The sequence below is a fragment of the Pseudophryne corroboree genome, chromosome 7 (assembly GCF_028390025.1).
Source record: "Pseudophryne corroboree isolate aPseCor3 chromosome 7, aPseCor3.hap2, whole genome shotgun sequence".
Taxonomy (NCBI): Eukaryota; Metazoa; Chordata; class Amphibia; order Anura; family Myobatrachidae; genus Pseudophryne; species Pseudophryne corroboree.
The window spans coordinates 349,500,247-349,515,080 of NC_086450.1; the positions used below are offsets into that span (position 1 = coordinate 349,500,247).

Below are 14,834 nucleotides of genomic sequence, written 5' to 3' on the forward strand. Positions count from 1 at the left end.
ATAAATCCGCCTGGACGTCCCATAGTGTCAGGAATCCAATCCATTACTTCAAATTTATCTAGATATACCGACTTCTTCCTCCAAGACATTGTAAAATCACAAAGAAGCTACCTCAAAGACACCATCCATATTATACAGATTCTTACAGAAATACAATGGAAAGATCATTACACTTTGGGAACGTGTGATGTTAAATCACTATACACGTGCATTTATCATGAAATAGGTTGTGAACACACTGAATTCTATTTGAACAAATCCAATCTTCCTACCCGACAGGTCAACTTCATCATGACAAATATTGATTTCATTTTGAACCATAACTATTTTTGGAACAACGGTCAATTCTATCGCCAGAAATGCGGGACGGCAATGGGCACATCATTTGCGCCTAGCTACGCAAATCTGTTCGTAGCAAGGTGGGAGGACCAAAACATCTGGACAAATAATCCCTTTAAGGAAAGCTTAATTTGCTGGTACAGATTTATCGATGATATCTTCTTTATCTGGGGGGGAACAAGTTCAGACCTCGAGAAATTCAAACTACATATAAATAACAACAACATCAATCTTGTATTCACAATAAATACAAGCAAAGATGAAGTGACCTTCTTGGATCTGGAAATCTTTATTAAGAACAATCAAATCAATACCAAAACTCATATTAAAGAAGTAAGTGGTAATAACATTCTACCGAATTCAAGCAATCATCATAAAAACTGGAAATCAAGCATACCGTCAAGTCAACTACAAATAATTAGAAGAAACTGCAGCCAGCATGAAACGTATGAAGAAAAGAGCAAGAATATGATGCAGAACTTCGTTCAAAAAGGATACAAAGTGGAGGAATTGATTAAACAGAAAAAACAGAATTGACAGCATAGATAGAAAAGATCTTATAAAGTATAAAGAAAAAAAACCTGATGAATACACAGAAAAAATCACATTCATCACCCAATATAATAGCAACCACCACATGATAGAAACCATGCTGAATAAACATTGGCACGTTCTAAAATTGGACAATGAACTGAAAGATTGCCTAACAGATAAACCAAAAATCATATACAGAAAGGCGAGAAACATTAAACAGAATCTTGTGAAAAGTTATCAGAGAAATTCTCCAGTGAAGAAAGAAACAAAAGGCTACCATTTCTGTCTTAATTGCAAAGCTTGTAAAAATCTCAGTAAAACCACGACTAAACCAGAAGAGCAATTTAAATCAAATCAAACAGGAAAAACATATGAAATTAGAGACCATTTAAGCTGTGAAACAGAACAAGTAATTTACCTCATTGAATGCCCCTGTGGGCTACAGTACATTGGTCAAACAAAAAGAAAAATCAAAATAAGATTGGCCGAACACATCTATAACATAAAAAGAGGACTTGTAACACACAGTGTGTCAAAACACTTCCTTGATTTTCATAACAAAGATCCACGTGGTTTAAAATTCTTGGCAATAAAGAAAGTTCCAAACAATTGGAGAGGGGGAAATATTGTAACCGATTTAATAAAAAATGAAACAAGATGGATATTTGAAATGAAAACTTTAATACCCCACGGACTCAATATTGAAATCGAATTAAATGCTTTTTTATAAAATACACAAGTCATCTGTCATTCCAAATACACTATTTTTTTAATATTTAACACAAGTGGCACCAAAAAAACAAAAAAAGAAATATATTTTTTATATACAAACGGGAGCACATGCTTGCCGCCTGTTTGACCCAACTTCCTGTACACACTTCCGTTTTTTTAACAATGAACAATAAAGTTTTTTTAGTATAAATTGAGGATCAGGAAATGGACATGCCATCCATGATTAAGTGCGCGGAGACGCACGAAACGCGTTGGAGGCATAGAGCTACAGACCATCACCTTTCCGGCCCGAACTTCCCGACGCCTAGCCGCAGCGTGACGTCATCGAGCCGCGACCCGACCACAAGCCGCGATCCTTTACCGCTGGACGCAGCAGATCGAGATTGAAGGACCACAACATCCACTTGTGCACGGGACTGACTAGGAGGTAGGGACAGTTAGCTTTTTCACAATACAAACTGTGAACCGGTACGGACTGAGCTCAAACCACTTACTCCAAGAAGGAGTTGTAAACATACTGCCAAACTAACAGAAATCTTTTTTACAGGTGCCACTTTTTACACATATATTACCCATGGCAATATATATTTTAACTTATAAACATTAGCGCTCGTTACATGTACCTAATTCCCTGAGTGACTGCCCCCCATCCTCAGAGACTTGCATCCGTGGTCACCAGGACCCAGTCCTGTATGCCGAACCTGCGGCCCTCGAGAAGATGAGCACTCTGCAGCCACCACAGCAGAGACACCCTGGCCCTTGGGGACAGGGTGATCAACCGATGCATCTGAAGATGCGATCCGGACCATTTGTCTAACAGATCCCTCTGAAAGATCCTTGCATGGAACCTGCCGAAAGGAATTGCTTCGTAAGCAGCTACCATCTTTCCCAGGACTCGCGTGCAGTGATGCACCGATACCTGTTTTGGTTTCAGGAGGTCCCTGACCAGAGATGACAATTCCTGGGCCTTCTCCACCGGGAGAAACACCTTCTTCTGTTCTGTGTCCAGAATCATGCCCAGGAAAAGCAGACGCGTCGCAGGAATCAGCTGCGACTTTGGGATATTCAGAATCCAGCCGTGCTGTTGCAACACTTCCTGAGAGAGTGCTACGCTGACCAACAACTGCTCTCTGGACCTCGCCTTTATGAGGAGATCGTCCAAGTACGGGATAATTATAACTCCCTTCTTCCGAAGGAGTATCATCATTTCGGCTATTACCTTGGTAAATATTCTCGGTGCCGTGGAGAGACCAAACGGCAACGTCTGGAATTGGTAATGACAGTCTTGTACCACAAACCTGAGGTATTCCTGGTGAGGTGGGTAAATGGGGACATGCAAGTAAGCATCCTTGATGTCCAGCGACACCATAAAATCCCCCTCTTCCAGGCTTGCAATAACCGCCCTGAGCGATTCCATTTTGAACTTGAACTTCTTTATATAAGCGTTCAAGGATTTTAAATTCAGGATGGGTCTCACCGAACAGTCCGGTTTCGGTACCACAAACATTGTGGAATAGTAACCCCTGCCCTGTTGAAGGAGGGGAACCTTGATTATCACCTGCTGGAGGTACAGCTTGTGAATTGCCGCCAGTACTACCTCCCTTTCCCTGGGAGCAGCTGGCAAGGCTGATTTGAGGTAACGGCGAGGGGGAGTCGCCTCGAACTCCAGCTTGTATCCCTGAGATACAATTTGTACAGCCCAGAGAACCACTTGTGAGCGAACCCACTGGTTGCTGAAGTTTCGGAGACGCGCCCCCCACCGCACCTGGCTCCGCCTGTGGAGCCCCAATGTCATGCGGTGGACTTAGTGGAAGCAGGGGAGGATTTTTGTTCCTGGGAAATGGCTGCCTGGTGCAGCTTCCTTCTTCTACCCTTGCCTCTGGCCAGAAAGGATGCTCCTCTGACCCGCTTGCCTTTCTGAGGCCGAAAGGACTGCATTTGATAATACGGTGCTTTCCTAGGCTGTGAAGGAATCTGAGGTAAAAAAGTCGACTTCCCAGCAGTTGCTGTGGATACGAGGTCCGAGAGACCGTCCCCAAACAATTCCTCACCCTTATAAGGCAAAACCTCCATGTGTTTTTTAGAATCAGCATCACCTGTCCACTGCCGAGTCCATAATACTCTCCTGGCAGAAATGGACATTGCATTAATTCTAGATGCCAGCAGGCAAATGTCCCTCTGTGCATCCCGCATATATAAGACGACGTCTTTTATATGTTCTATGGTTAGCAAAATAGTATCCCTGTCGAGGGAATCAATGTTGTCTGACAGGGTATCAGTCCATGCTGCTGCAGCACTACACATCCAGGAGCAATAGCAATAGCAGGTCTCAGTAGAGTACCAGAGTGTGTATACACAGACATCAGGATAGCTTCCTGCTTTCTATCCGCAGGAACCTTTAGGTCTCCTGAGACGGCAGTGCCACCCTTTTAGATAAGCGTGTTAGCGCCTTGTCCACCCTAGGGGATGTTTCCCAACGTAACCTATCCGTTGGCGGGAAAGGGTACGCCATCAGTAACCTCTTAGAAATTACTAGTTTCTTATCAGGGGAACTCCACGCTTCTTCACACAAATCATGTAATTCATCAGATGGGGAAAAAGTCACTGGCTGCTTTTTCTCCCCAAACATAATACCCCTCTTGGTGGTAACCGGGTTAATATCAGAAATGTGCAATACATCTTTCATTGCAGTAATCATGCATCGGATGGCTTTTGTAGACTGTACATTTGTCTCATCCTCATCTACACTGGAGTCAGACTCTGTGTCGACATCTGTGTCTACCATCAGAGCTAGCGGGCGTTTATGAGCCCCTGACGGCTTCTGAGTCACCTGGGCAGGCGCGGGCTGAGACCCCGGCTGTCCCAAGGCTGCTGCGTCATCAAACCTTTTATGTAAGGAGTTGACACTGTCGGTTAAGACCTTCCACATATCCATCCAATCAGGTGTCGGCCCCGTCGGGGGCGACACCACACTTATCTGCCTCTGCTCCGCCTCCACGTAACCCTCCTCATCAGCCGTACCGACACACCGCACACACACAGGGAATGTTCAGACTGAGGACAGGACCCCACAAAGTCCTTTGGGGAGACAGAGAGAGAGTATGCCAGCACACACCACAGCGCTATATAACACAGGGATTTACACTGCTAATAAGTGATTTTCCCAATAGCTGCTTGTCTGTATCGATTTGCGCCTAAATTTATGTGCCCCCCCTCTCTTTTTAACCTGTCTTGTACCTGGATACTGCAGGGGAGAGCCTGGGGAGCGTGCTTCCAGCGGAGCTGTGAAGGGAAAATGGCGCTGGTGTGCTGAGGAAGAAGGCCCCGCCCCCTCAGCGGCGGGCTTCTGTCCCGCGTTTTCTGTAAGATAATGGCGGGGGATTTTACACATATACAGTTAACTGACTGTATTATGTGTATATTTAGCCAAAAGGTAATATAATTGCTGCCCAGGGCGCCCCCCCCATCCCCCCCCCTCCAGCGCCCTGCACCCTACAGTGACTGGAGTGTGTGGTGTGCTGTGGGAGCAATGGCGCACAGCTGCAGTGCTGTGCGCTACTTTAATGAAGACAGGAGTCTTCTGCCGCCGATTTCATCATTTCTTCTGTCTTCTGGCTCTGCAAGGGGGACGGCGGCGCGGCTCCGGGAACGGACGATCGAGGTCAGGCCCTGTGTTCGAACCCTCTGGAGCTAATGGTGTCCAGTAGCCTAAGAAGCACAAGCTAGCTGCACGCAGGTAGGTTTGCTTCTCTCCCCTCAGTCCCACGTAGCAGTGAGTCTGTTGCCAGCAGATTTCACTGAAAATAAAAAACCTAACAAATACTTTCTTTTCTAGCAAGCTCAGGAGAGCCCACTAGGAGCACCCAGCTCTGGCCGGGCACAGATTCTAACTGAGGTCTGGAGGAGGGGCATAGAGGGAGGAGCCAGTGCACACCAGATAGTACCTAATCTTTCTTTTAGAGTGCCCAGTCTCCTGCGGAGCCCGTCTATACCCCATGGTCCTTACGGAGTTCCCAGCATCCACTAGGACTTCAGAGAAATGACAAATAATGTAAAGGCATGAATCAGGATCCCACGCGCGATTTTGTTTTTCCTGTGTTGTATAAGGGACTCTACATGGTTTACTGTGTATAAGGGGTATACACACAGTGTATACTGTGTGCTGTAATGTGACTTATGGATACTACTGTGCGGTGTAATGTGAATTGGTACTATTCTGTGGCCATGCCCCTTCCCTGTGAAGCTACGACCCTATTTTTTGATGCACGCCTTCCAGGGAAACTTTCACCCTGGGCGCCACAAGGGCTAGAATTCTTGTAGAAGTCCTTTTTTATGCCCATACACAGCACCCTACACCTCTTTAATGGAAAAAGCAATACCAATCTAATGGGACAAGGAATGTAGAATTCACATGACAAGGATTACGGCACTCATGGGCAGAGCTGTAACTAGGGGCTGGCTAGGATGGCAATTGCCACGGAGTCATCTTAACATATAGGCACACTGGGCAGCGGCCCAAGGCCCCATGATTTTAGGGCCTTTAAGCAGGGATTAAACATAATCAGAGTGGCTAGGAAGCATTTTCTACCTGCCTCTCAGCCTGCAGCCAGACAGTGAATGGCTGTTAGTATGCTGATTGGCGGATGGCTAGAGCTATCACAGTGTACTCTGCATAGCACTGCTTGGAGATGATGAACACCACAAAGTAATTCACCCTCTTTTTCTTATTCTGCTCCAGGCCATGTCCCACTATCTACAGGTGAAATTCAGAAAATGAGATCATCATGTAAAAGCCTTTATTTGTTATAATTTTGATGATTGTGGTTTATAGCTTAAGAAAACCCCAAATCCAAAATCTCAGAAAATTAGAATATTACAAAAAAATCAATAAAAAAAAAAAAGATTTTAAATACAGAAATGTCGGCCTTCTGAAAAGTATAATCATGCATATGTACTCAGTGCTTGGTTTGGGCCCCTTTTGCATGAATTACTGCCTCAATGTGGCGTGGCATGGATTCTGTCAGCCTGTGGCACTGCTGAGGTGTTATGGAAGACCAGGATGCTTCAATAGCGGCCTTCAGCTCTTCTGCATTGTTCGGTCTCATGTCTCTCATCTTTCTCTTGGCAATGCCCCATAGATTCTCTATGGGGTTCAGGTCAATTCACGATTGCAGGACTTTCTTCGGGCTGCACCTACTCTATGGAATGCCCTCCCAGGCACAATAAGACTCCAAACCATTAAGTGCTCCCTGAAAACTCATCTCTTTAGGCAAGCTTATCAAATTCTTGAAATGCCCACATAACCTTCGTAAACTTTCCTATCTAATTACACCCCCAGTGTACAGTCCACACATATCCTCGCATGTTTTCTCCTTCTTCACTTTATCATCCTCCTAATTTCTGGCCAACAGTGCTGTGTGGCCATATCATTCAGCCCACAAAGAACCTTTGCAATCTGGTGGACCAATCTGCAATAGATAGTGCCTATCCTCGTGTATAAATGCCTACTTCCCTATAGATTGTAAGCTTGCGTGCAGGGCCTTCCTACCTCTGTGACTGTCTGTTATTACCCAGTTTTGTGTTATCACTGTTGTATCCAATTGTAAATTGCAGCAGAATTTGCTGCACTATATAAGAAACTGTTAATAAATAATAAATAAGGAATACGGCACTCACGGGATAAGAAATACAGCACTAATAGGAAAAGGAGTACAGCACTAATGGGACAAGGAATACAGCACTAATGGGACAAGGAATACAGTTCTAATGGGACACGGAATACAGCACTAATGGGACAAGGAATACAGCACTAATGGGACACGGAATACAGCACTTATGGGACAAGGAATACAGCACTACTGGGACAAGGAATACAGCACTAATGGGACAAAGAATACAGCACTAATGGGACAAGGAATACAGCACTAATGGGACAACGAATACAGCACTAATGGGACAAGGAATACAGCACTAATGGGACAACGAATACAGCACTAATGGGACAAGGAATACAGCACTAATGCTACAGGACTACAGCACTAATGGGACAAAGAATACAGCACTAATGGGACAAGGAATACAGCACTAATGGGACAAGGAATACAGCGCTAATGGGACAAGGAATACAGCACTAATGGGACAAGGAATACAGCATTAATGGGACAACGAATACAGCACTAATGGGACAAGGAATACAGCACTAATGGGACAAGGAATACAGCACTAATGGTACAGGACTACAGCACTAATGGGACAAAGAATACAACACTAATGGGACAAGGAATACAGCACTAATGGGACAAGGAATACAGCGCTAATGGGACAAGGAATACAGCACTAATGGGACAAGGAATACAGCACTAATGGGACAAGGAATACAGCACTAATGGGACAAGGAATACAGCACTAATGGGACAAGGACTACAGCACTAATGATACAGGACTACAGCACTAATGGGACAAGGACTAAAGCACTAATGGTAGAGGACGACAGCACTAATGGGACAAGGACTACAGCACTAATGGGGCAAGGACTACAGCACTAATGATACAGGACTACAGCACTAATGGGACAAGGACTACAGCACTAATGATACAGGACTACAGCACTAATGGGACAAGGACTACAGCACTAATGATACAGGACTACAGCACTAATGGGACAAGGACTACAGCACTAATGATACAGGAATACAGCACTAATGGGACAAGGAATACAGCACTAATGGTAGAGGACGACAGCACTAATGGGACAAGGAATACAGCACTAATGGGGCAAGGAATACAGCACTAATGGGGCAAGGAATACAGCACTACTGGGACACGGAATACAGCACTAATGGGACACGGAATACAGCACTCATGGGACAAGGGCTACAGCACTAATGGGACAAGGAATACAGCACTAATGGGGCAAGAACTACAGCACTAATGATACAGGACTACAGCACTTATAGGAAAAGGACTACAGCACTAATGGTAGAGGACGACAGCACTTTTGGGACAAGGACGACAGCACTTTTGGGACAAGGAATACAGCACTAATGGGACAAGGAATACAGCACTAATGGGACAAGGAATACACTACTAATAGAGCAAGGAATACAGCACTAACGGGAAGAGGACTACAGTACTAATGGGACAAGGAATACAGCACTAACGGGAAGAGGAATACCGGTGAGATGGGACAAGAAATAATGGAGCATTGTTATGAAAAGCAGAAACTAGTTATGGAACCAGGAATAAGTATATGGGAATGGACAGCAGTAATATTACAATGGATTGTCAAGATCAGAACAGATTGTCAGAGTTACAAGAGATTGCCAGCCAGGATTATATGGACTGTAAGGATTATGGTTCTGTGAGAAGGATAATAATAAGAATTTACTTACCGATAATTCTATTTCTCATAGTCCGTAGTGGATGCTGGGGACTCCGTAAGGACCATGGGGAATAGCGGCTCCGCAGGAGACTGGGCACATCTAAAGAAAGCTTTAGGACTAACTGGTGTGCATTGGCTCCTCCCCCTATGACCCTCCTCCAAGCCTCAGTTAGGATACTGTGCCCGGACGAGCGTACACAATAAGGAAGGATTTTGAATCCCGGGTAAGACTCATACCAGCCACATTAATCACACCGTATAACCTGTGATCTGAACCCAGTTAACAGCATGATAACAGAGGAGCCTCTGAAAGATGGCTCACAACAATAATAACCCGATTTTTGTAACAATAACTATGTACAAGTATTGCAGACAATCCGCACTTGGGATGGGCGCCCAGCATCCACTACGGACTATGAGAAATAGAATTATCGGTAAGTAAATTCTTATTTTCTCTAACGTCCTAAGTGGATGCTGGGGACTCCGTAAGGACCATGGGGATTATACCAAAGCTCCCAAACGGGCGGGAGAGTGCGGATGACTCTGCAGCACCAAATGAGAGACCTCCAGGTCCTCCTCAGCCAGGATATCAATTTTGTAGAATTTTACAAACGTATTTGCTCCTGACCAAGTAGCTGCTCGGCAAAGTTGTAAAGCCGAGACCCCTCGGGCAGCCGCCCAAGATGAGCCCACCTTCCTTGTGGAGTGGGCATTTACAGATTTTTGGCTGTGGCAGGCCTGCCACAGAATGTGCAAGCTGAATTGTACTACAAATCCAACGAGCAATAGTCTGCTTAGAAGCAGGAGCACCCAGCTTGTTGGGTGCACACAGGATAAACAGCGAGTCAGATTTCCTGACTCCAGCCGTCCTGGAAACATATATTTTCAGGGCACTGACAACGTCTAGCAACTTGGAGGCCTCCAAGTCCCTAGTAGCCGCAGGCACCACCAATAGGCTGGTTCAGGTGAGACGTTGAAACCACCTTGGGGAGAAACTGAGGACGAGTCCTCAATTCCGCCCTGTCCGAATGGAAAATCAGATAAGGGCTTTTTCAGGATAAAGCCGCCAATTCTGACACGCGCCTGGCCCAGGCCAGGGCCAACAGCATGACCACTTTCCATGTGAGATATTTTAACTCCACAGATTTAAGTGGTTCAAACCAATGTGACTTTTGGAACCCAAAACTACATTGAGATCCCAAAGTGCCACTGGAGGCACAAAAGGAGGCTGTATATGCAGTACCCCTTTTACAAACGTCTGAACTTCAGGGACTGAAGCTAGTTCTTTTTGGAAGAAAATTGACAGGGCCGAAAATTTGAACCTTAATGGACCCCAATTTCAGGCCCATAGACACTCCTGTTTGCAGGAAATGTAGGAATCGACCCAGTTGAATTTCCTCCGTCGGGCCTTACTGGCCTCGCACCACGCAACATATTTTCGCCAATTGCGGTGATAATGTTTTTGCGGTTACATCCTTCCTGGCTTTGATCAGGATAGGGATGACTTCATCCGGAATGCCTTTTTTCCTTCAGGATCCGGCGTTCAACCGCCATGCCGTCAAACGCAGCCGCGGTAAGTCTTGGAACAGACAGGGTCCTTGCTGGAGCAGGTCCCTTCTTAGAGGTAGAGGCCACGGATCCTCCGTGAGCATCTCTTGAAGTTCCGGTTACCAAGTCCTTCTTGGCCAATCCGGAGCCACGAATATAGTGCTTTCTCCTCTCCATCTTATCAATCTCAGTACCTTGGGTATGAGAGGCAGAGGAGGGAACACATACACTGACTGGTACACCCACGGTGTTACCAGAGCGTCTACAACTATTGCCTGAGGGTCTCTTGACCTGGCGCAATACCTGTCGAGTTTTTTAATCATGTGGACGACTTCTGGGTGAAGTCCCCACTCTCCCGGGTGGAGGTCGTGCTGAGGAAGTCTGCTTCCCAGTTGTCCACTCCCGGAATGAATACTGTTGACAGTGCTATCACATGATTTTCCGCCCAGCGAAGAATCCCTGCAGCTTCTGCCATTGCCCTCCTGCTTCTTGTGCCACCCTGTCTGTTTACGTGGGTGACTGCCATGATGTTGTCCGACTGGATCAACACCGGCTGACCTTGAAGCAGAGGTCTTGCTAAGCTTAGAGCATTGTAAATGGCCCTTAGCTTCAGGATATTTATGTGAAGTGATGTATCCAGGCTTGACCCTAAGCCCTGGATATTCCTTCCCTGTGTGACTGCTCCCCAGCCTCGCAGGCTGGCATCCGTGGTCACCAGGACCCAGTCCTGAATGCCGAATCTGCGGCCCTCTAGAATATGAGCACTCTGCAACCACCACATGATGGATACCCTTGTCCTTGGTGACAGGGTTATCCGCTGATGCATCTGAAAATGCGACCCGGACCATTTGTCCAGTAGGTTCCACTGGAAAGTTCTTGCGTGGAATCTAACGAATGGGATTGCTTCGTAGGAAGCCACCATTTTTACCCAGAACCCTTGTGCATTGATGCACTGAGACTTGGTTCGGTTTTAGGAGGTTCCTGACTAGCTCGGATAACTCCCTGGCTTTCTCTTCCGGGAGAAACACCTTTTTTCTGGACTGTGTCCAGGAACATCCCTAGGAAACAGAAGACAAGTCGTCGGAACCAGCTGCGATTTTGGAATATTGAGAATCCAATCGTGCTGCCGCAACACTACCTGAGATAGTGCTACACCGACTTCCAACTGTTCCCTGGATCTTACCCTTATCAGGGAATCGTCCAAGTAAGGGATAACTAAAATTCCCTTCCTTCGAAGGGATATCATTTCGGCCATTACCTTGGTAAAGACCCGGGGTGCCGTGGACCATCCCTACGGCAGCGTCTGAACTGATAGTGACAGTTCTGTACCATAACCTGAGGTACCCTTGGTGAGAAGGGTAAATTTTGACATGAAGGTAAGCATCCTTGATGTCCCGAGACATCATGTAGTCCCCTTCTTCCAGGTTCGCAATCACTGCTCTGAGTGACTCAATCTTGAATTTGAACCTCTGTATGTAAGTGTTCAAAGATTTTAGATTTAGAATCGGTCTCACCGGGCCGTCTGGCTTCGGTACCACAATAGTGTGGAATAATACCCCGTTCCCTGTTGCAGGAGGGGTACCTTGATTATCACCTGCTGGGAATACAGCTTGTGAATGGCTTCCAAAACTGCCTCCCTGTCAGAGGGAGACGTCGGTAAAGCCGACTTTTGGAAACGGCGAGGGGGAGACGTCTCGAATTTCAATATGTACCCTTGAGATATTACCTGAAGGATCCAGGGGTCTACTTGCGAGTGAGCCCACTGCGCACTGAAATTCATTGAGAACGGGCCCCCACCGTGCCTGAGCTTGTAAGGCCCTAGCGTCATACTGAGGGCTTTTGCAGAGGCGGGAAAGGATTTCTGTTCCTGGGAACTGGGTAATCTCTTCAGCCTTTTTCCTCTCCCTCTGTCACGAGCAGAAAAGAGGAACCTTTTGTCCGCTTGCCAACAAAGGACTGCGCCTGATAATACGGCGTCTTATTTTGAGAGGCGACCTGGGGTACAAACGTGGATTTCCCAGTTGTTGCCGTGGCCACCAGGTCTAAAAGACCGACCCCAAATGTCCCCTTTCAAAGGCAATACTTCCAAATGCCGTTTGGAATCCGCATCACCTGACCATTTTACTGGTAGAATTGGACAACGCACTTATACTTGATGCCAGTCGGCAAATATTCCGCTGTGCATCATGCATACATAGAAGTGCATCTTTTAAATGCTCTATAGGCAATAATATACTATCCTTATCTAGGATATCAATATTTCCAGTCAGGGAATCCGACCATGCCAACCCAGCACTGCACCTCCAGGCTGAGGCGATTGCTGGTCGCAGTATAACACCAGTATGTGTGTGAATACATTTTTGGATACCCTCCTGCTTTCTATCAGCAGGATCTTTAAGGGCGGCCATCTCATGAGAGGGTAGAGCCCTTGTTCTTACAAGCGTGTGAGCGCCTTATCCCCCCTAGGGGGTGTTTCCCAACGCACCCTAACCTCTGGCGGGAAAGGGTATACAGCCAATACCTTTTAAGAAATTATCAATTGTTATCGGGGGGAAACCCACGCATCATCACACACCTCATTTTATTTCTCAGATTCAGGAAAACTACAGGTAGTTTTTCCCTCACCGAACATAATACCCCTTTTTGGTGGTACTCGTATTATCAGAAATGTATAAAACATTTTCCATTGTCTCAATCATGTAACGTGTGGCCCTACTGGAAATCACGGTTGTCTCTTCACCGTCGACACAGGAGTCAGTATCCGTGTCGGCGTCTGTATCTGCCATCTGAGGTAACGGGCGCTTTAGAGCCCCTGACGGCCTATGAGACGTCTGGACAGGCACAAGCTGAGTAGCCGGCTGTCTCATGTCAACCACTGTTTTTTTATATAGAGCTGACACTGTCACGTAATTTTCAACAGTACATCCACTCAGGTGTCGACCCCCTAGGTGGTGACATCACTGTTACAGACACTCTGCTCCGTCTCCACATCATTTTTCTCCTCATACATGTCGACACAAACGTACCGACACACAGCACACACACAGGGAATGCTCTGATAGAGGACAGGACCCCACTAGCCCTTTGGGGAGACAGAGGGAGAGTATGCCAGCACACACCAGAGCGCTATATATATATACAGGGATAACCTTATATAAGTGTTTTTCCCCTTATAGCTGCTGTATGTTTTAATACTGCGCTTAATTAGTGCCCCCCTCTCTTTTTTTAACCCTTTCTGTAGTGTAGTGACTGCAGGGAAGAGCCAGGGAGCTTCCCTCCAACTGAGCTGTGAGGGAAAATGGCGCCAGTGTGCTGAGGAGATAGGCTCCGCCCCCTTTTCGGCAGCCTTATCTCCCGTTTTTCTGTATATTCTGGCAGGGGTTAAATGCATCCATATAGCCCAGGAGCTATATGTGATGTATTTTTTGCCATGTAAGGTATTTTTATCATGTTTTATTGCGTCTCAGGGCGCCCCCCCCAGCGCCCTGCACCCTCAGTGACCGGAGTATGAAGTGTGCTGAGAGCAATGGCGCACAGCTGCAGTGCTGTGCGCTACCTTATTGAAGACAGGAACGTCTTCTGCCGCCGATTTTTCCGGACCTCTTCGCTCTTCTGGCTCTGTAAGGGGGTCGGCAGCGCGGCTCCGGGACCCATCCAGGCTGGGCCTGTGATCGTCCCTCTGGAGCTAATGTCCAGTAGCCAAGAAGCCCAATCCACTCTGCACTCAGGTGAGTTCGCTTCTTCTCCCCTTAGTCCCTCGATGCAGTGAGCCTGTTACCAGCAGGTCTCACTGAAAATAACAAACCTAAACTAAAACTTTCACTAAGAAGCTCAGGAGAGCCCCTAGTGTGCACCCTTCTCGTCGGGCACAGAAATCTAACTGAGGCTTGGAGGAGGGTCATAGGGGGAGGAGCCAGTGCACACCAGTTAGTCCTAAAGCTTTCTTTAGATGTGCCCAGTCTCCTGCGGAGCCGCTATTCCCCATGGTCCTTACGGAGTCCCCAGCATCCACTTAGGACGTTAGAGAAAGTGGATTAACATAACTGTAATCGGACCAAGGTTACACACGAGGAAAGTATCTGCAATATGGTTATCTGCAGAGGGGTCACTAAGTCTGGCGACACCTGGTGCAGATAATAGTCTCTCCCCACGAACATCTTGGAGGAGCCTGCATCTGAAAAAGGGTGCGTGGCCTGTCTTAAAGCGGCATGACCTCACAGCAAATTACCCGTTTCCCATCAACCAGGGGCGTTGACTCACTGGGAGGGGGCGTGGCTTCACAGGGAGTCCCCATTTCCAT

The 14,834-nt window shown here is 46.6% G+C and overlaps 1 protein-coding gene across 2 annotated transcripts in view; it reads right to left on the reverse strand.

Annotated features, from left to right (window-relative positions):
* Positions 1–14,834, reverse strand: part of LDAF1 (lipid droplet assembly factor 1) — a 202,104-nt gene that overhangs the window by 17,939 nt on the left and 169,331 nt on the right. The gene's annotated exons all lie outside the window — the stretch shown is intronic.